Source organism: Crinia signifera, chromosome 7 (genome assembly GCF_055691185.1).
Source record: "Crinia signifera chromosome 7, ASM5569118v1, whole genome shotgun sequence".
Classification (NCBI taxonomy): Eukaryota; Metazoa; Chordata; class Amphibia; order Anura; family Myobatrachidae; genus Crinia; species Crinia signifera.
Genome location: NC_139223.1, coordinates 142,779,912 through 142,801,026, shown reverse-complemented (window position 1 = coordinate 142,801,026; position 21,115 = coordinate 142,779,912).

The window sequence follows — 21,115 nt, the reverse complement described above, 5'->3', positions numbered from 1 at the left end:
TGAATGTGATTTTGTTTCTGACTGCGGATTCAAAACCGTGCACCAGAATCCTCTTCTTTCAACTCAGTAATACATTTTGGATGTGTACCTAGAGTTTAAAGCAGAAAAACAGGAATTTTTTGAATTTTCATTTTTTGACCAAAACGACAGCCCCGGGGGTTATAAAAATGTTGATATGGATGTGATTTTTTTTCTGACTGCGGTTTCAAAACCATGCACCAGAATCCACTTCTTTCAACTCAGTAATACATGTTGGATGTGTACCTAGAGTTTAAAGCAGAAAAACAGGAACTTTTAGAATTTTCATTTTTTGACCAAAACGACAGCCCCGGGGGTTATAAAAATGTTGATATGGATGTGATTTTTTTTCTGACTGCGATTTCAAAACCATGCATCAGAATCCTCTTCTTTCAACTCAGTAATACATTTTGGATGTGTACCTAGAGTTTAAAGCAGAAAATCAGGAACTTTTAGAATTTTCATTTTTTGACCAAAACGACAGCCCCGGGGTTATAAAAATGTTGATGTAGATGTGATTTTTTTTCTGACTGCGGATTCAAAACCGTGCACCAGAATCCACTTCTTTCAAATCAGTAATACATTTTGGATGTGTACCTAGAGTTTAAAGCAGAAAAACAGGAACTTTTAGAATTTTCATTTTTTGACCAAAACGACAGCCCCGGGGGTGATAAAAATGTTGATATGGATGTGATTTTTTTTCTGACTGCGGTTTCAAAACCATGCACCAGAATCCACTTCTTTCAACTCAGTAATACATTTTGGATGTGTACCTAGAGTTTAAAGTGGAAAAACAGGAACTTTTAGAATTTTCATTTTTTTGACCAAATCGACAGCCCCGGGGTGATAAAAATGTTGATATGGATGTGATTTTTTTTCTGACTGCGGTTTCAAAACCATGCACCAGAATCCACTTCTTTCAACTCAGTAATACATTTTGGATGTGTACCTAGAGTTTAAAGCAGAAAAACAGGAACTTTTCGAATTTTCATTTTTTGACCAAAACGACAGCCCCGGGCATTATAAAAATGTTGATATGGATGTGATTTTTTTTCTGACTGCGGTTTCAAAACCATGAACCAGAATCCACTTCTTTCAACTCAGTAATACATTTTGGATGTGTACCTAGAGTTTAAAGCAGAAAAACAGGAACTTTTAGAATTTTCATTTTTTGACCAAAACGACCGCCCCGGGGGTTATAAAAATGTTGATATGGATGTGATTTTTTTTCTGACTGCGGTTTCAAAACCATGCACCAGAATTCACTTCTTTCAACTCAGTAATACATTTTGGATGTGTACCTAGAGTTTAAAGCAGAAAGACAGGAACTTTTAGAATTTTCATTTTTTGACCAAAACGACAGCCCCGGGGGTGATAAAAATGTTGATATGGATGTGATTTTTTTTCTGACTGCGGTTTCAAAACCATGAACCAGAATCCACTTCTTTCAACTCAGTAATGCATTTTGGATGTGTACCTAGAGTTTAAAGCAGAAAAACAGGAACTTTTAGAATTTTCATTTTTTGACCAAAACGACAGCCCCGGGGGTTATAAAAATGTTGATATGGATGTGATTTTTTTTCTGACTGCGGTTTCAAAACCATGCACCAGAATTCACTTCTTTCAACTCAGTAATACATTTTGGATGTGTACCTAGAGTTTAAAGCAGAAAAACAGGAACTTTTAGAATTTTCATTTTTTGACCAAAACGACAGCCCCGGGGGTGATAAAAATGTTGATATGGATGTGATTTTTTTTCTGACTGCGGTTTCAAAACCATGCACCAGAATCCACTTCTTTCAACTCAGTAATACATTTTGGATGTGTACCTAGAGTTTAAAGCAGAAAAACAGGAACTTTTAGAATTTTCATTTTTTGACCAAAACGATAGCCCCGGGGGTAATAAAAATGTTGATATGGATGTGATTTTTTTCTGACTGCGGTTTCAAAACCATGCACCAGAATCCACTTCTTTCAACTCAGTAATACATTTTGGATGTGTACCTAGAGTTTAAAGCAGAAAAACAGGAACTTTTAGAATTTTCATTTTTTAACCAAAACGACAGACCCGGGGGTGATAAAATGTTGATATGGATGTGATTTTTTTTCTGATTGCGGTTTCAAAACCATGAACCAGAATCCACTTCTTTCAACTCAGTAATACATTTTGGATGTGTACCTAGAGTTTAAAGCAGAAAAACAGGAATTTTTTGAATTTTCATTTTTTGACCAAAACGACAGACCCGGGGTTGATAAAAATGTTGATATGGATGTGATTTTTTTTCTGACCGGTTTCAAAACCATGCACCAGAATCCACTTCTTTCAACTCAGTAATACATTTTGGATGTGTACCTAGAGTTTAAAGCAGAAAAACAGGAACTTTTAGAATTTTCATTTTTTGACCAAAACGACAGCCCCGGGGGTGATAAAAATGTTGATATGGATGTGATTTTTTTTCTGACTGCGGTTTCAAAACCATGCACCAGAATCCACTTCTTTCAACTCAGTAATACATTTTGGATGTGTACCTAGAGTTTAAAGCAGAAAAACCGGAACTTTTAGAATTTTCATTTTTTGACCAAAACGACAGCCCCGGGGGTGATAAAAATGTTGATATGGATGTGATTTTTTTTCTGACTGCGGTATCAAAACCATGCACCAGAATCCACTTCTTTCAACTCAGTAATACATTTTGGATGTGTACCTAGAGTTTAAAGCAGAAAAACAGGAACTTTTAGAATTTTCATTTTTTGACCAAAACGACAGCCCCGGGGGTGATAAAAATGTTGATATGGATGTGATTTTTTTTCTGACTGCGGTTTCAAAACCATGAACCAGAATCCACTTCTTTCAACTCAGTAATACATTTTGGATGTGTACCTAGAGTTTAAAGCGGAAAAACAGGAACTTTTAGAATTTTCATTTTTTGACCAAATCGACAGCCCCGGGGGTGATAAAAATGTTGATATGGATGTGATTTTTTTTCTGACTGCGGTTTCAAAACCATGAACCAGAATCCACTTCTTTCAACTCAGTAATACATTTTGGATGTGTACCTAGAGTTTAAAGCAGAAAAACAGGAACTTTTAGAATTTTCATTTTTTGACCAAAACGACAGCCCCGGGGGTTATAAAAATGTTGATATGGATGTGATTTTTTTTCTGACTGCGGTTTCAAAACCATGCACCAGAATTCACTTCTTTCAACTCAGTAATACATTTTGGATGTGTACCTAGAGTTTAAAGCAGAAAAACAGGAACTTTTAGAATTTTCATTTTTTGACCAAAACGACAGCCCCGGGGGTGATAAAAATGTTGATATGGATGTGATTTTTTTTCTGACTGCGGTTTCAAAACCATGCACCAGAATCCACTTCTTTCAACTCAGTAATACATTTTGGATGTGTACCTAGAGTTTAAAGCAGAAAAACAGGAACTTTTAGAATTTTCATTTTTTAACCAAAACGACAGACCCGGGGGTGATAAAATGTTGATATGGATGTGATTTTTTTTCTGATTGCGGTTTTAAAACCATGAACCAGAATCCACTTCTTTCAACTCAGTAATACATTTTGGATGTGTACCTAGAGTTTAAAGCAGAAAAACCGGAACTTTTAGAATTTTCATTTTTTGACCAAAACGACAGCCCCGGGGGTGATAAAAATGTTGATATGGATGTGATTTTTTTTCTGACTGCGGTATCAAAACCATGCACCAGAATCTACTTCTTTCAACTCAGTAATACATTTTGGATGTGTACCTAGAGTTTAAAGCAGAAAAACAGGAATTTTTTGAATTTTCATTTTTTGACCAAAACGACAGACCCGGGGTTGATAAAAATGTTGATATGGATGTGATTTTTTTTCTGACCGGTTTCAAAACCATGCACCAGAATCCACTTCTTTCAACTCAGTAATACATTTTGGATGTGTACCTAGAGTTTAAAGCAGAAAAACAGGAACTTTTAGAATTTTCATTTTTTGACCAAAACGACAGCCCCGGGGGTGATAAAAATGTTGATATGGATGTGATTTTTTTTCTGACTGCGGTTTCAAAACCATGCACCAGAATCCACTTCTTTCAACTCAGTAATACATTTTGGATGTGTACCTAGAGTTTAAAGCAGAAAAACCGGAACTTTTAGAATTTTCATTTTTTGACCAAAACGACAGCCCCGGGGGTGATAAAAATGTTGATATGGATGTGATTTTTTTTCTGACTGCGGTATCAAAACCATGCACCAGAATCCACTTCTTTCAACTCAGTAATACATTTTGGATGTGTACCTAGAGTTTAAAGCAGAAAAACCGGAACTTTTAGAATTTTCATTTTTTGACCAAAACGACAGCCCCGGGGGTGATAAAAATGTTGATATGGATGTGATTTTTTTTCTGACTGCGGTTTCAAAACCATGCACCAGAATCCACTTCTTTCAACTCAGTAATACATTTTGGATGTGTACCTAGAGTTTAAAGCGGAAAAACAGGAACTTTTAGAATTTTCATTTTTTGACCAAATCGACAGCCCCGGGGGTGATAAAAATGTTGATATGGATGTGATTTTTTTTCTGACTGCGGTTTCAAAACCATGCACCAGAATCCGCTTCTTTCAACTCAGTAATACATTTTGGATGTGTACCTAGAGTTTAAAGCGGAAAAACAGGAACTTTTAGAATTTTCATTTTTTGACCAAATCGACAGCCCCGGGGGTGATAAAAATGTTGATATGGATGTGATTTTTTTTCTGACTGCGGTTTCAAAACCATGCACCAGAATTCACTTCTTTCAACTCAGTAATACATTTTGGATGTGTACCTAGAGTTTAAAGCAGAAAAACAGGAACTTTTAGAATTTTCATTTTTTGACCAAAACGACAGCCCCGGGGGTGATAAAAATGTTGATATGGATGTGATTTTTTTTCTGACTGCGGTTTCAAAACCATGCACCAGAATCCACTTCTTTCAACTCAGTAATACATTTTGGATGTGTACCTAGAGTTTAAAGCAGAAAAACCGGAACTTTTAGAATTTTCATTTTTTGACCATAACGACAGCCCCGGGGGTGATAAAAATGTTGATATGGATGTGATTTTTTTTCTGACTGCGGTTTCAAAACCATGCACCAGAATCCACTTCTTTCAACTCAGTAATACATTTTGGATGTGTACCTAGAGTTTAAAGCGGAAAAACAGGAACTTTTAGAATTTTCATTTTTTGACCAAATCGACAGCCCCGGGGGTGATAAAAATGTTGATATGGATGTGATTTTTTTTCTGACTGCGGTTTCAAAACCATGCACCAGAATCCACTTCTTTCAACTCAGTAATACATTTTGGATGTGTACCTAGAGTTTAAAGCAGAAAAACAGGAACTTTTAGAATTTTCATTTTTTTGACCAAAACGACAGCCCCGGGCATTATAAAAATGTTGATATGGATGTGATTTTTTTTCTGACTGCGGTTTCAAAACCATGAACCAGAATCCACTTCTTTCAACTCAGTAATACATTTTGGATGTGTACCTAGAGTTTAAAGCAGAAAAACAGGAACTTTTAGAATTTTCATTTTTTGACCAAAACGACAGCCCCGGGGGTTATAAAAATGTTGATATGGATGTGATTTTTTTTCTGACTGCGGTTTCAAAACCATGCACCAGAATTCACTTCTTTCAACTCAGTAATACATTTTGGATGTGTACCTAGAGTTTAAAGCAGAAAAACAGGAACTTTTAGAATTTTCATTTTTTGACCAAAACGACAGCCCCGGGGGTGATAAAAATGTTGATATGGATGTGATTTTTTTCTGACTGCGGTTTCAAAACCATGCACCAGAATCCACTTCTTTCAACTCAGTAATACATTTTGGATGTGTACCTAGAGTTTAAAGCAGAAAAACAGGAACTTTTAGAATTTTCATTTTTTGACCAAAACGACAGACCCGGGGGTGATAAAAACGTTGATATGGATGTGATTTTTTTTCTGACTGCGGTTTCAAAACCATGCACCAGAATCCACTTCTTTCAACTCAGTAATACATTTTGGATGTGTACCTAGAGTTTAAAGCAGAAAAACAGGAACTTTTAGACTTTTCATTTTTTGACCAAAACGACAGCCCCGGGCGTTATAAAAATGTTGATATGGATGTGATTTTTTTTCTGACTGCGGTTTCAAAACCATGAACCAGAATCCACTTCTTTCAACTCAGTAATACATTTTGGATGTGTACCTAGAGTTTAAAGCAGAAAAACAGGAACTTTTAGAATTTTCATTTTTTGACCAAAACGACAGCCCCGGGGGTTATAAAATGTTGATATGGATGTGATTTTTTTCTGACTGCGGTTTCAAAACCATGCACCAGAATCCACTTCTTTCAACTCAGTAATACATTTTGGATGTGTACCTAGAGTTTAAAGCAGAAAAACAGGAACTTTTAGAATTTTCATTTTTTTGACCAAAACGACAGCCCCGGGGGTGATAAAAATGTTGATATGGATGTGATTTTTTTTCTGACTGCGGTTTCAAAACCATGCACCAGAATCCACTTCTTTCAACTCAGTAATACATTTTGGAAGTGTAACTAGAGTTTAAAGCAGAAAAACAGGAACTTTTAGAATTTTCATTTTTTGACCAAAACGACAGCCCCGGGTGTTATAAAAATGTTGATATGGATGTGATTTTTTTTCTGACTGCGGTTTCAAAACCATGAACCAGAATCCACTTCTTTCAACTCAGTAATACATTTTGGATGTGTACCTAGAGTTTAAAGCAGAAAAACAGGAACTTTTAGAATTTTCATTTTTTGACCAAAACGACAGCCCCGGGGGTGATAAAAATGTTGATATGGATGTGATTTTTTTTCTGACTGCGGTTTCAAAACCATGCACCAGAATCCACTTCTTTCAACTCAGTAATACATTTTGGATGTGTACCTAGAGTTTAAAGCAGAAAAACAGGAACTTTTAGAATTTTCATTTTTTGACCAAAACGACAGCCCCGGGGGTGATAAAAATGTTGATATGGATGTGATTTTTTTCTGACTGCGGTTTCAAAACCATGCACCAGAATCCACTTCTTTCAACTCAGTAATACATTTTGGATGTGTACCTAGAGTTTAAAGCAGAAAAACAGGAACTTTTAGAATTTTAATTTTTTGACCAAAACGACATCCCCGGGGGTGATAAAAATGTTGATATGGATGTGATTTTTTTTCTGATTGCGGTTTCAAAACCATGAACCAGAATCCACTTCTTTCAACTCAGTAATACATATTGGATGTGTACCTAGAGTTTAAAGCAGAAAAATAGGAATTTTTTGAATTTTCATTTTTTGACCAAAACGACAGACCCGGGGGTGATAAAAATGTTGATATGGATGTGATTTTTTTTCTGATTGCGGTTTCAAAACCATGAACCAGAATCCACTTCTTTCAACTCAGTAATACATTTTGGATGTGTACCTAGAGTTTAAAGCAGAAAAACAGGATTTTTTTGAATTTTCATTTTTTGACCAAAACGACAGACCCGGATGTAATAAAAATGTTGATATGGATGTGATTTTTTTTCTGACTGCGGTTTCAAAACCATGCACCAGAATCCACTTCTTTCAACTCAGTAATACATTTTGGATGTGTACCTAGAGTTTAAAGCAGAAAAACAGGAACTTTTAGAATTTTCATTTTTTGACCAAAACGACAGCCCCGGGGGTGATAAAAATGTTGATATGGATGTGATTTTTTTTCTGACTGCGGTTTCAAAACCATGCACCAGAATCCACTTCTTTCAACTCAGTAATACATTTTGGATGTGCACCTAGAGTTTAGAGCAGAAAAACAGGTACTTTTAGAATTTTAATTTTATGACCAAATCGACAGCCCCGGCGGTTATAAAAATGTTGATATGGATGTGATTTTTTTTTCTGACTGCGGTTTCAAAACCATGCACCAGAATCCACTTCTTTCAACTTAGTAATACATTTTGGATGTGTACCTAGAGTTTAATGCAGAAAAACAGGAACTTTTAGAATTTTCATTTTTTGACCAAAACGACAGCCCCGGGGGTTATAAAAATGTTGATATGGATGTGATTTTTTTTTCTGACTGCGGTTTCAAAACCATGCACCAGAATCCAATTCTATCAACTCAGTAATACATGTTGGATGTGTACCTAGAGTTTAAAGCAGAAAAACAGGAACTTTTAGAATTTTCATTTTTTGACCAAAACGACAGCCCCGGGGGTGATAAAAATGTTGATATGGATGTGATTTTTTTTCTGACTGCGGTTTCAAAACCATGCACCAGAATCCACTTCTTTCAACTCAGTAATACATTTTGGATGTGCACCTAGAGTTTAGAGCAGAAAAACAGGTACTTTTAGAATTTTCATTTTATGACCAAATCGACAGCCCCGGCGGTTATAAAAATGTTGATATGGATGTGATTTTTTTTTCTGACTGCGGTTTCAAAACCATGCACCAGAATCCACTTCTTTCAACTTAGTAATACATTTTGGATGTGTACCTAGAGTTTAATGCAGAAAAACAGGAACTTTTAGAATTTTCATTTTTTGACCAAAACGACAACCCCGGCGGTTATAAAAATGTTGATATGGATGTGATTTTTTTTTGACTGCGGTTTCAAAACCATGCACCAGAATCCACTTCTTTCAACTCAGTAATACATTTTGGACGTGTACCTAGAGTTTAAAGCAGAAAAAAAGGAACTTTTAGAATTTTCATTTTTTGACCAAAACGACAGCCCCGGGGGTTATAAAAATGTTGATATGGATGTGATTTTTTTTTCTGACTGCGGTTTCAAAACCATGCACCAGAATCCAATTCTATCAACTCAGTAATACATGTTGGATGTGTACCTAGAGTTTAAAGCAGAAAAACAGGAACTTTTAGAATTTTCATTTTTTGACCAAAACGACAGCCCCGGGGGTTATAAAAATGTTGATATGGATGTGATTTTTTTTCTGACTGCGATTTCAAAACCATGCACCAGAATCCACTTCTTTCAACTCAGTAATACATTTTGGATGTGTACCTAGAGTTTAAAGCAGAAAATCAGGAACTTTTAGAATTTTCATTTTTTGACCAAAACGACAGCCCCGGGGTTATAAAAATGTTGATATGAATGTGATTTTGTTTCTGACTGCGGATTCAAAACCGTGCACCAGAATCCTCTTCTTTCAACTCAGTAATACATTTTGGATGTGTACCTAGAGTTTAAAGCAGAAAAACAGGAATTTTTAGAATTTTCATTTTTTGACCAAAACGACAGCCCCGGGGGTTATAAAAATGTTGATATGGATGTGATTTTTTTTCTGACTGTGGTTTCAAAACCATGCACCAGAATCCACTTCTTTCAACTCAGTAATACATGTTGGATGTGTACCTAGAGTTTAAAGCAGAAAAACAGGAACTTTTAGAATTTTCATTTTTTGACCAAAACGACAGCCCCGGGGGTTATAAAAATGTTGATATGGATGTGATTTTTTTTCTGACTGCGATTTCAAAACCATGCACCAGAATCCACTTCTTTCAACTCAGTAATACATTTTGGATGTGTACCTAGAGTTTAAAGCAGAAAATCAGGAACTTTTAGAATTTTCATTTTTTGACCAAAACGACAGCCCCGGGGTTATAAAAATGTTGATGTGGATGTGATTTTTTTTCTGACTGCGGATTCAAAACCGTGCACCAGAATCCACTTCTTTCAACTCAGTAATACATTTTGGATGTGTACCTAGAGTTTAAAGTAGAAAAACAGGAACTTTTAGAATTTTAATTTTTTGACCAAAACGACAGCCCCGGGGTTATAAAAATGTTGATATGGATGTGATTTTTTTTCTGACTGCGGTTTCAAAACCATGCACCAGAATCCACTTCATTCAACTCAGTAATACATTTTGGATGTGTACCTAGAGTTTAAAGCAGAAAAACAGGAACTTTTAGAATTTTCATTTTTTGACCAAAACGACAGCCCCGGGGGTGATAAAAATGTTGATATGGATGTGATTTTTTTTCTGACTGTGGTTTCAAAACCATGCACCAGAATCCACTTCTTTCAACTCAGTAATACGTTTTGGATGTGTACCTAGAGTTTAAAGCAGAAAAACAGGAACTTTTCGAATTTTCATTTTTTGACCAAAACGACAGCCCCGGGGGTGATAAAAATGTTGATATGGATGTGATTTTTTTTCTGACTGCGGTTTCAAAACCATGCACCAGAATCCACTTCTTTCAACTCAGTAATACATTTTGGATGTGTACCTAGAGTTTAAAGCAGAAAAACAGGAACTTTTAGAATTTTCATTTTTTGACCAAAACAACAGCCCCGGGGGTGATAAAAATGTTGATATGGATGTGATTTTTTTTCTGACTGCGGTTTTAAAACCATGCACCAGAATCCACTTCTTTCAACTCAGTAATACATTTTGGATGTGCACCTAGAGTTTAGAGCAGAAAAACAGGTACTTTTAGAATTTTAATTTTTTGACCAAATCGACAGCCCCGGCGGTTATAAAAATGTTGATATGGATGTGATTTTTTTTTTGACTGCGGTTTCAAAACCATGCACCAGAATCCACTTCTTTCAACTCAGTAATACATTTTGGATGTGTACCTAGAGTTTAAAGCAGAAAAAAAGGAACTTTTAGAATTTTCATTTTTTGACCAAAACGACAGCCCCGGGGTTATAAAAATGTTAATATGAATGTGATTTTGTTTCTGACTGCGGATTCAAAACCGTGCACCAGAATCCTCTTCTTTCAACTCAGTAATACATTTTGGATGTGTACCTAGAGTTTAAAGCAGAAAAACAGGAATTTTTAGAATTTTCATTTTTTGACCAAAACGACAGCCCCGGGGGTTATAAAAATGTTGATATGGATGTGATTTTTTTTCTGACTGCGGTTTCAAAACCATGCACCAGAATCCACTTCTTTGAACTCAGTAATACATGTTGGATGTGTACCTAGAGTTTAAAGCAGAAAAACAGGAACTTTTAGAATTTTCATTTTTTGACCAAAACGACAGCCCCGGGGGTTATAAAAATTTTGATATGGATGTGATTTTTTTTCTGACTGCGATTTCAAAACCATGCACCAGAATCCTCTTCTTTCAACTCAGTAATACATTTTGGATGTGTACCTAGAGTTTAAAGCAGAAAATCAGGAACTTTTAGAATTTTCATTTTTTGACCAAAACGACAGCCCCGGGGTTATAAAAATGTTGATGTAGATGTGATTTTTTTTCTGACTGCGGATTCAAAACCGTACACCAGAATCCACTTCTTTCAACTCAGTAATACATTTTGGATGTGTACCTAGAGTTTAAAGCAGAAAAACAGGAACTTTTAGAATTTTAATTTTTTGACCAAAACGACAGCCCCGGGGTTATAAAAATGTTGATATGGATGTGATTTTTTTTCTGACTGCGGTTTCAAAACCATGCACCAGAATCCACTTCTTTCAACTCAGTAATACATTTTGTATGTGCACCTAGAGTTTAGAGCAGAAAAACAGGTACTTTTAGAATTTTAATTTTTTGACCAAATCGACAGCCCCGGCGGTTATAAAAATGTTGCTATGGATGTGATTTTTTTTCTGACTGCGGTTTCAAAACCGTGCACCAGAATCCACTTCTTTCAACTCAGTAATACATTTTGGACGTGTACCTAGAGTTTAAAGCAGAAAAACAGGAACTTTTAGAATTTTCATTTTTTGACCAAAACGACAGCCCCGGGGTTATAAAAATGTTGATATGGATGTGATTTTTTTTTCTGACTGCGGTTTCAAAACCATGCACCAGAATCCACTTCTTTCAACTCAGTAATACATTTTGGATGTGCACCTAGAGTTTAGAGCAGAAAAACAGGTACTTTTAGAATTTTCATTTTTTGACCAAAACGACAGCCCCGGGGTTATAAAAATGTTGATATGGATGTGATTTTTTTTCTGACTGCGGTTTCAAAACCATGCACCAGAATCCAATTCTTTCAACTCAGTAATACATGTTGGATGTGTATCTAGAGTTTAAAGCATAAAAACAGGAACTTTTAGAATTTTCATTTTTTGACCAAAACGACAGCCCCGGGGGTTATAAAAATGTTGATATGGATGTGATTTTTTTTCTGACTGCGATTTCAAAACCATGCACCAGAATCCACTTCTTTCAACTCAGTAATACATTTTGGATGTGTACCTAGAGTTTAATGCAGAAAATCAGGAACTTTTAGAATTTTCATTTTTTGACCAAAACGACAGCCCCGGGGTTATAAAAATGTTGATATGGATGTGATTTTTTTTCTGACTGCGGTTTCAAAACCATGCACCAGAATCCACTTCTTTCAACTCAGTAATACATGTTGGATGTGTACCTAGAGTTTAAAGCAGAAAAACAGGAACTTTTAGAATTTTCATTTTTTGACAAAAACGACAGCCCCGGGGGTTATAAAAATGTTGATATGGATGTGATTTTTTTTCTGACTGCGGTTTCAAAACCGTGCACCAGAATCCACTTCTTTCAACTCAGTAATACATTTTGGATGTGTACCTAGAGTTTAAAGCAGAAAAACAGGAACTTTTAGAATTTTCATTTTTTGACCAAAACGACAGCCCCGGGGTTATAAAAATGTTGATATGGATGTGATTTTTTTTCTGACTGCGGTTTCAAAACCATGCACCAGAATCCACTTCTTTCAACTCAGTAATACATTTTGGATGTGCACCTAGAGTTTAGAGCAGAAAAACAGGTACTTTTAGAATTTTCATTTTTTGACCAAAACGACAGCCCCGGGGTTATAAAAATGTTGATATGGATGTGATTTTTTTTCTGACTGCGGTTTCAAAACCATGCACCAGAATCCACTTCTTTCAACTCAGTAATACATTTTGGATGTGCACCTAGAGTTTAGAGCAGAAAAACAGGTACTTTTAGAATTTTAATTTTTTGACCAAATCGACAGCCCCGGCGGTTATAAAAATGTTGATATGGATGTGATTTTTTTTTGACTGCGGTTTCAAAACCATGCACCAGAATCCAATTCTTTCAACTCAGTAATACATGTTGGATGTGTACCTAGAGTTTAAAGCATAAAAACAGGAACTTTTAGAATTTTCATTTTTTGACCAAAACGACAGCCCCGGGGGTTATAAAAATGTTGATATGGATGTGATTTTTTTTCTGACTGCGATTTCAAAACCATGCACCAGAATCCACTTCTTTCAACTCAGTAATAAATTTTGGATGTGTACCTAGAGTTTAAAGCAGAAAAACAGGAACTTTTAGAATTTTCATTTTTTGACCAAAACGACTGCCCCGGGGGTTATAAAATTGTTGATATGGATGTGATTTTTTTTTTGACTGCGATTTCAAAACCATGCACCAGAATCCACTTCTTTCAACTCAGTAATACATTTTGGATGTGTACCTAGAGTTTAAAGCAGAAAATCAGGAACTTTTAGAATTTTCATTTTTTGACCAAAACGACAGCCCCGGGGTTATAAAAATGTTGATGTGGAAGTGATTTTTTTTCTGACTGCGGATTCAAAACCGTGCACCAGAATCCACTTCTTTCAACTCAGTAATATATTTTGGTTGTGTACCTAGAGTTTAAAGCAGAAAAACAGGAACTTTTAGAATTTTCATTTTTTTGACCAAAACGACAGCCCCGAGGGTTATAAAAATGTTGATATGGATGTGATTTTTTTTCTGACTGCGGTTTCAAAACCATGCACCAGAATCCACTTCTTTCAACTCAGTAATACATTTTGGATGTGTACCTAGAGTTTAAAGCAGAAAAACAGGAACTTTTAGAATTTAAATTTTTTGACCAAAACGACAGCCCCGGGGTTATAAAAATGTTGATGTGGATGTGATTTTTTTTCTGACTGCGGTTTCAAAACCGTGCACCAGAATCCACTTCTTTCAACTCAGTAATACATTTTGGATGTGTACCTAGAGTTTAAAGCAGAAAAACAGGAACTTTTAGAATTTTCATTTTTTGACCAAAACGACAGCCCCGGGGGTTATAAAAATGTTGATATGGATGTGATTTTTTTTCTGACTGCGGTTTCAAAACATGCACCAGAATCCACTTCTTTCAAATCAGTAATACATTTTGGATGTGTACCTAGAGTTTAAAAGCAGAAAAACAGGAACTTTTAGAATTTTCATTTTTTGACCAAAACGACAGCCCCGGGGGTTATAAAAATGTTGATATGGATGTGATTTTTTTTGACTGCGGTTTCAAAACCATGCACCAGAATCCACTTCTTTCAACTCAGTAATACATTTTGGATGTGTACCTAGAGTTTAAAGCAGAAAAAACAGGAACTTTTAGAATTTTCATTTTTTGACCAAAACGACAGCCCCGGGGGTTATAAAAATGTTGATATGGATGTGATTTTTTTTCTGACTGCGGTTTCAAAACATGCCCCAGAATCCACTTCTTTCAAATCAGTAATACATTTTGGATGTGTACCTAGAGTTTAAAAGCAGAAAAACAGGAACTTTTAGAATTTCCATTTTTTGACCAAAACGACAGCCCCGGGAGTTATAAAAATGTTGATATGGATGTGATTTTTTTTCTGACTGCGGTTTCAAAACCATGCACCAGAATCCACTTCTTTCAACTCAGTAATACATTTTGGATGTGTACCTAGAGTTTAAAGCAGAAAAACAGGAACTTTTAGAATTTTCATTTTTTGACCAAAACGACAGCCCCAGGGGTTATAAAAATGTTGATATGGATGTGATTTTTTTTCTGACTGCGGTTTCAAAACCATGCACCAGAATCCACTTCTTTCAACTCAGTAATACATTTTCGATGTGTACCTAGAGTTTAGAGCAGAAAAACAGGAACTTTTCGAATTTTAATTTTTTGACCAAAACGACAGCCCCGGGAGTTATAAAAATGTTGATATGGATGTGATTTTTTTTGACTGCGGTTTCAAAACCATGCACCAGAATCCACTTCTTTCAACTCAGTAATACATTTTGGATGTGTACCTAGAGTTTAAAGCAGAAAAAAAGGAACTTTTAGAATTTTCATTTTTTGACCAAAACGACAGCCCCAGGGGTTATAAAAATGTTGATATGGATGTGATTTTTTTTCTGACTGCGGTTTCAAAACCATGCACCAGAATCCACTTCTTTCAACTCAGTTATACATTTTGGATGTGTACCTAGAGATTAGAGCAGAAAAACAGGTACTTTTAGAATTTTAATTTTTTGACCAAATCGACAGCCCCGGCGGTTATAAAAATGTTGATATGGATGTGATTTTTTTTTTGACTGCGGTTTCAAAACCATGCACCAGAATCCACTTCTTTCAACTCAGTAATACATTTTGGATGTGTACCTAGAGTTTAAAGCAGAAAAAAAAGGAACTTTTAGAATTTTCATTTTTTGACCAAAACGACAGCCCCGGGGGTTATAAAAATGTTGATATGGATGTGATTTTTTTTCTGACTGCGGTTTCAAAACCATGCACCAGAATCCGCTTCTTTCAACTCAGTAATACATTTTGGATGTGTACCAAGAGTTTAAAGCAGAAAAACAGGAACTTTTAGAATTTTCATTTTTTGACCAAAACGACAGCCCCGGGGGTTATAAAAATGTTGATATGGATGTGATTTTTTTTCTGACTGCGGTTTCAAAACCATGCACCAGAATCCACTTCTTTCAACTCAGTAATACATTTTGGATGTGTACCTAGAATTTAAAGCAGAAAAACAGGAACTTTTAGAATTTTCCTTTTTGGATCAAAACAACAGCTCCGGGGTTATAAAAATGTTGATATGGATGTGATTTTTTTTCTGACTGTGGACTCAAAACGGTGCACCAGAATCCACTTCTTTCAACTCAGTAATACATTTTGGATGTGTACCTAGAGTTTAAAGCAGAAAAACAGGAACTTTTAGAATTTTCATTTTTTGACCAAAACGACAGCCCCGGGGTTATAAAAATGTTGATATGGATGTGATTTTTTTTCTGACTGCGGTTTCAAAACCATGCACCAGAATCCACTTCTTTCAACTCAGTAATACATGTTGGATGTGTACCTAGAGTTTAAAGCAGAAAAACAGGAACTTTTAGAATTTTCATTTTTTGACCAAAACGACAGCCCCGGGGGTTATAAAAATGTTGATATGGATGTGATTTTTTTTCTGACTGCGGTTTCAAAACCGTGCACCAGAATCCACTTCTTTCAACTCAGTAATACATTTTGGATGTGTACCTAGAGTTTAAAGCAGAAAAACAGGAACTTTTAGAATTTTCATTTTTTGACCAAAACGACAGCCCCGGGGTTATAAAAATGTTGATATGGATGTGATTTTTTTTCTGACTGCGGTTTCAAAACCATGCACCAGAATCCACTTCTTTCAACTCAGTAATACATTTTGGATGTGCACCTAGAGTTTAGAGCAGAAAAACAGGTACTTTTAGAATTTTCATTTTTTGACCAAAACGACAGCCCCGGGGTTATAAAAATGTTGATATGGATGTGATTTTTTTTCTGACTGCGATTTCAAAACCATGCACCAGAATCCACTTCTTTCAACTCAGTAATACATTTTGGATGTGCACCTAGAGTTTAGAGCAGAAAAACAGGTACTTTTAGAATTTTAATTTTTTGACCAAATCGACAGCCCCGGCGGTTATAAAAATGTTGATATGGATGTGATTTTTTTTTTACTGCGGTTTCAAAACCATGCACCAGAATCCAATTCTTTCAACTCAGTAATACATGTTGGATGTGTACCTAGAGTTTAAAGCATAAAAACAGGAACTTTTAGAATTTTCATTTTTTGACCAAAACGACAGCCCCGGGGTTTATAAAAATGTTGATATGGATGTGATTTTTTTTCTGACTGCGATTTCAAAACCATGCACCAGAATCCACTTCTTTCAACTCAGTAATAAATTTTGGATGTGTACCTAGAGTTTAAAGCAGAAAAACAGGAACTTTTAGAATTTTCATTTTTTGACCAAAACGACTGCCCCGGGGGTTATAAAATTGTTGATATGGATGTGATTTTTTTTTTGACTGCGATTTCAAAACCATGCACCAGAATCCACTTCTTTCAACTCAGTAATACATTTTGGATGTGTACCTAGAGTTTAAAGCAGAAAATCAGGAACTTTTAGAATTTTCATTTTTTGACCAAAACGACAGCCCTGGGGTTATAAAAATGTTGATGTGGAAGTGATTTTTTTTCTGACTGCGGATTCAAAACCGTGCACCAGAATCCACTTCTTTCAACTCAGTAATATATTTTGGTTGTGTACCTAGAGTTTAAAGCAGAAAAACAGGAACTTTTAGAATTTTCATTTTTTTGACCAAAACGACAGCCCCGAGGGTTATAAAAATGTTGATATGGATGTGATTTTTTTTCTGACTGCGGTTTCAAAACCATGCACCAGAATCCACTTCTTTCAACTCAGTAATACATTTTGGATGTGTACCTAGAGTTTAAAGCAGAAAAACAGGAACTTTTAGAATTTTAATTTTTTGACCAAAACGACAGCCCCGGGGTTATAAAAATGTTGATGTGGATGTGATTTTTTTTCTGACTGCGGTTTCAAAACCGTGCACCAGAATCCACTTCTTTCAACTCAGTAATACATTTTGGATGTGTACCTAGAGTTTAAAGCAGAAAAACAGGAACTTTTAGAATTTTCATTTTTTGACCAAAACGACAGCCCCGGGGGTTATAAAAATGTTGATATGGATGTGATTTTTTTTCTGACTGCGGTTTCAAAACATGCACCAGAATCCACTTCTTTCAAATCAGTAATACATTTTGGATGTGTACCTAGAGTTTAAAAGCAGAAAAACAGGAACTTTTAGAATTTTCATTTTTTGACCAAAACGACAGCCCCGGGGGTTATAAAAATGTTGATATGGATGTGATTTTTTTTGACTGCGGTTTCAAAACCATGCACCAGAATCCACTTCTTTCAACTCAGTAATACATTTTGGATGTGTACCTAGAGTTTAAAGCAGAAAAAACAGGAACTTTTAGAATTTTCATTTTTTGACCAAAACGACAGCCCCGGGGGTTATAAAAATGTTGATATGGATGTGATTTTTTTTCTGACTGCGGTTTCAAAACATGCACCAGAATCCACTTCTTTCAAATCAGTAATACATTTTGGATGTGTACCTAGAGTTTAAAAGCAGAAAAACAGGAACTTTTAGAATTTTCATTTTTTGACCAAAACGACAGCCCCGGGGGTTATAAAAATGTTGATATGGATGTGATTTTTTTTCTGACTGCGGTTTCAAAACCATGCACCAGAATCCACTTCTTTCAACTCAGTAATACATTTTGGATGTGTACCTAGAGTTTAAAGCAGAAAAACAGGAACTTTTAGAATTTTCATTTTTTGACCAAAACGACAGCCCCAGGGGTTATAAAAATGTTGATATGGATGTGATTTTTTTTCTGACTGCGGTTTCAAAACCATGCACCAGAATCCACTTCTTTCAACTCAGTAATACATTTTCGATGTGTACCTAGAGTTTAGAGCAGAAAAACAGGAACTTTTCGAATTTTCATTTTTTGACCAAAACGACAGCCCCGGGAGTTATAAAAATGTTGATATGGATGTGATTTTTTTTGACTGCGGTTTCAAAACCATGCACCAGAATCCACTTCTTTCAACTCAGTAATACATTTTGGATGTGTACCTAGAGTTTAAAGCAGAAAAAAAGGAACTTTTAGAATTTTCATTTTTTGACCAAAACGACAGCCCCAGGGGTTATAAAAATGTTGATATGGATGTGATTTTTTTTCTGACTGCGGTTTCAAAACCATGCACCAGAATCCACTTCTTTCAACTCAGTAATACAATTTTGATGTGTACCTAGAGTTTAGAGCAGAAAAACAGGTACTTTTAGAATTTTAATTTTTTGACCAAATCGACAGCCCCGGCGGTTATAAAAATGTTGATATGGATGTGATTTTTTTTTTGACTGCGGTTTCAAAACCATGCACCAGAATCCACTTCTTTCAACTCAGTAATACATTTTGGATGTGTACCTAGAGTTTAAAGCAGAAAAAAAAGGAACTTTTAGAATTTTCATTTTTTGACCAAAACGACAGCCCCGGGGGTTATAAAAATGTTGATATGGATGTGATTTTTTTTCTGACTGCGGTTTCAAAACCATGCACCAGAATCCACTTCTTTCAACTCAGTAATACATTTTGGATGTGTACCAAGAGTTTAAAGCAGAAAAACAGGAACTTTTAGAATTTTCATTTTTTGACCAAAACGACAGCCCCGGGGGTTATAAAAATGTTGATATGGATGTGATTTTTTTTCTGACTGCGGTTTCAAAACCATGCACCAGAATCCACTTCTTTCAACTCAGTAATACATTTTGGATGTGTACCTAGAGTTTAAAGCAGAAAAACAGGAACTTTTAGAATTTTCCTTTTTGGATCAAAACAACAGCTCCGGGGTTATAAAAATGTTGATATGGATGTGATTTTTTTTCTGACTGTGGACTCAAAACGGTGCACCAGAATCCACTTCTTTCAACTCAGTAATACATTTTGGATGTGTACCTAGAGTTTAAAGCAGAAAAACAGGAACTTTTAGAATTTTCATTTTTTGACCAAAACGACAGCTCCGGGGGTTATAAAAATGTTGATATGGATGTGATTTTTTTTCTGACTGTGGTTTCAAAACCATGCACCAGAATCCACTTCTTTCAACTCCGTAATACATTTTGGATGTGTACCTAGAGAGTAAAGCAGAAAAACCGGAACTTTTAGAATTTTCATTTTTTGACCAAAACGACAGCCCCGGGGGTTATAAAAATGTTGATATGGATGTGATTTTTTTTCTGACTGCGGTTTCAAAACCATGCACCAGAATCCACTTCTTTCAACTCAGTAATACATTTTGGATGTGTACCTAGAGTTTAAAGCAGAAAAACAGGAACTTTTAGAATTTTCATTTTTTGACCAAAACGACAGCCCCAGGGGTTATAAAAATGTTGATATGGATGTGATTTTTTTTCTGACTGCGGTTTCAAAACCATGCACCAGAATCCACTTCTTTCAACTCAGTAATACATTTTCGATGTGTACCTAGAGTTTAGAGCAGAAAAACAGGAACTTTTCGAATTTTCATTTTTTGACCAAAACGACAGCCCCGGGAGTTATAAAAATGTTGATATGGATGTGATTTTTTTTGATTGCGGTTTCAAAACCATGCACCAGAATCCACTTCTTTCAACTCAGTAATACATTTTGGATGTGTACCTAGAGTTTAAAGCAGAAAAAAAGGAACTTTTAGAATTTTCATTTTTTGACCAAAACGACAGCCCCAGGGGTTATAAAAATGTTGATATGGATGTGATTTTTTTTCTGACTGCGGTTTCAAAACCATGCACCAGAATCCACTTCTTTCAACTCAGTAATACATTTTTGATGTGTACCTAGAGTTTAGAGCAGAAAAACAGGTACTTTTAGAATTTTAATTTTTTGACCAAATCGACAGCCCCGGCGGTTATAAAAATGTTGATATGGATGTGATTTTTTTTTTGACTGCGGTTTCAAAACCATGCACCAGAATCCACTTCTTTCAACTCAGTAATACATTTTGGATGTGTACCTAGAGTTTAAAGCAGAAAAAAAAGGAACTTTTAGAATTTTCATTTTTTGACCAAAACGACAGCCCCGGGGGTTATAAAAATGTTGATATGGATGTGATTTTTTTTCTGACTGCGGTTTCAAAACCATGCACCAGAATCCACTTCTTTCAACTCAGTAATACATTTTGGATGTGTACCTAGAGTTTAAAGCAGAAAAACAGGAACTTTTAGAATTTTCATTTTTTGACCAAAACGACAGCCCCGGGGTTATAAAAATGTTGATATGGATGTGATTTTTTTTCTGACTGCGGTTTCAAAACCATGCACCAGAATCCACTTCTTTCAACTCAGTAATACATTTTGGATGTGCACCTAGAGTTTAGAGCAGAAAAACAGGTACTTTTAGAATTTTCATTTTTTGACCAAAACGACAGCCCCGGGGTTATAAAAATGTTGATATGGATGTGATTTTTTTTCTGACTGCGAT